The sequence below is a fragment of the Sceloporus undulatus genome, unplaced genomic scaffold, assembly GCF_019175285.1.
Source record: "Sceloporus undulatus isolate JIND9_A2432 ecotype Alabama unplaced genomic scaffold, SceUnd_v1.1 scaffold_9601, whole genome shotgun sequence".
Taxonomy (NCBI): domain Eukaryota; kingdom Metazoa; phylum Chordata; class Lepidosauria; order Squamata; family Phrynosomatidae; genus Sceloporus; species Sceloporus undulatus.
Window position 1 is genome coordinate 1 of NW_024812520.1, and position 2,604 is coordinate 2,604.

Genomic DNA, 2,604 nt, shown 5'->3' on the forward strand with positions numbered 1-2,604 from the left:
GCAAAACAACCATTTGTGAATGTTGTGCAGAATAAGTCTCAAGCTGAAAAGAATCTCTTCAGTCCAGGATTTGTGTCATCATAGTCACTTGAAAAACAAGGGGGTTTTTAGACAATTTTTTTGAATATATTCAAATATTTTTGCCATCCATAGAACCAAGTCAACAAAGTGTGAATAAAAAGTGTTAGTGGATAAGCTGACATCATAGTCAGCAGAGGCATTTGTCCAACAATCTTTCAGAGCAGTCTAGTAAAATCTGGAATCATCAAGATGACTGAAAATAGTAACCAAGGAAATTCTGAAGACTCGATCATGAGGACCAGAGTTATTTATATAGTTTATGTGTATTTGGTTTCACCAACTCTTTTGGAGGAAGAAGGCCTAGACCTTGAAAGACACTGAGATTCCCTTCGCCTAGGACATCTTTTCTCAAACACATTGCTAACTACATCTTATTTGCAAAACATGTACCTTTGCAAACTGGAAGCTGTGGAGACCATCCAAAGTGATAACACTGAGCAGCATCAGGCCCAACCCTTGTGTATCCTTTGTTACAGGAAAATTTCACCACATCTCTGTTCACATATTTCTCTGTCCTTGGATGAATATTTCCATGCTCCAGAAGGGGGACATCACATTCTATAGCTAAAGAAAACATTGAACAAAATATTTACTGAAGTGCTTTTTTTTGGGGGGGGGGGGGGGGGGGGAGGCTTAGAATCCACATCTTTGTAGCTATTTATATGTGATCTGTGTAACGTATGTTAATGTATGTTAATGTATGTCTTTAGATGTTAATAACATTTTCAATTTATAAAAAATGACATATTATGATCATGTTTCCTCAGCATTCATAATTTTTATGTTGTAGACTTGCCCAATCCAGTGGTTAAATGCCTGTACTGCAGCCATTCACTCAAAACCACAAGGTTGTGAGTTCAAGACCAGAAAAAGGGCCCAAGCTCGACTCAGGCTTGCATCCTTCCGAGGTCGCTAAAATGAGTACCCAGACTGTTGGGGCAAATTAGCTTACTTGCTGTTCACCGCTATGATCTTCGGAATAGCGGCATATAAATAAAACAAATTATTAAATTAATTATTATTATTAGGATAATACCTTGTTGGTGCAAGACTGCATACTTTGTAAATATCCAGGATATCACAGACAGCCTAAAATGTAGAACACAGAATGGAAACGGCTGGTGGCCCATGGCAAACCAAAGTAACTCTTGTGTTAACGCCAGATGCCGAGAGTAGGGATGTGCTTGTTTAAATTATTTTTCCCCCAGGAGATAATGGATAATTTAAACATTTTTCACCCTGTGGAGTTGTCTGCATCTGCACAGTATGAGGTAAACTCTTGCAGCCATGAGAGGGTCTTTCCTGTTTTTTGTTGAGTGCAGCATTTGCTGGATTGACTTGGACAGTTTGTAAAACATTTGGAAGTTGTGTTTCCTCACCAGTTTCCCTATTCTGCCAGTGATTCCTTTGATGTATGGCAAAAATACCTTCCATTTGGGTGGTTGTTTGTCTTCAAACCTATAGTTTTTTCTGCATCTGGCAGCCCTTCTGATGTCTGAGCCAGAAAAACCAATAGCATGTAGAGCCCAGTCTAGGTGCTTTGAAGCTGCGTGCAGCTGCAATCAAGTCTACATAGGGACTACCAAATGCAGTATTCAAACACAAATCAAGGAATATGAAAGACATTGTAGACTGGGTCAGCCAGAAAAATCAGCAGTAGCAGAACACGTTATAAATAATCCTGGGCATAAAATGCTCTTTGAAAACACTGAAATTCTGGACCATGCCAACAACTATCATGTCAGAATGCATGGGCAAGCCATTGAAATCCACAAATACCTAGGCAACTTCAACAGGAAAAAAGAGACCCTTAATGAACAAAACTACTAGTCCCGAAAAACACCAAAATCAAGACCCAGTAAATGCAAAAAAAAAATCATCCAGGGTGAGGGGAGTTCCCAGCAGATAATGTATCATTAGACACCCTGAGACCTTGCCATTCAAAAATAGAACAATACACAGATTAACATGCAAATTGCTACTTCTCAGCTAACAGTATATATACCTCACCTTCCATGACACCATTCTCTGAATATGCCAGCCACAGCTGCTCGCAAAACATCAGGAATAAACTCTTCTAGATCACAGCCTCATAGCTCCAAAACCCCACAAATAACTACGGATGCCAGCCATGAAAGCCTTTGACTTCACAAAAACAATATTGTATTAACTTACACAGACATAGAGGCTTTGGATCCCATCCATTTTCTGTGCATTGGATGCGGTCATCTATGGTCTCTTTCATGGTTTGAAAACCTTCTTTACATTCATAGTGAAGTGTTTCCTTGAACAAGAAAACCGATTGGGTTGTCTCAAAGACAACATTCTCTTCAAATGGCTTTTGGCATGTTTCTGGGGAAACAGAAAAATGCATATTTTTAATTATCAGCTGTTTTTATCCATAGTACGAATTTATATGCTATAAAAGCCACTACAAAGAGTGGCCTCCAGGCTGTAAGTAAAAGTAAGCATCATCTGCCACACAAGCAAATTAACAGATACCACTTCCAAATTGTAGTTTTC

General features: G+C 39.0%; 1 long non-coding RNA gene across 1 annotated transcript; it reads right to left on the reverse strand.

Annotated features, from left to right (window-relative positions):
• Window positions 1-471: 471 nt before the first annotated feature.
• Window positions 472-2,435, reverse strand: LOC121918366. Its single transcript, XR_006101214.1, has 2 exons — window positions 2,257-2,435; window positions 472-645 (listed from the first exon to the last, which is right to left on the reverse strand). It is a non-coding gene; the product is annotated as an uncharacterized LOC121918366 (long non-coding RNA).
• Window positions 2,436-2,604: the final 169 nt, after the last annotated feature.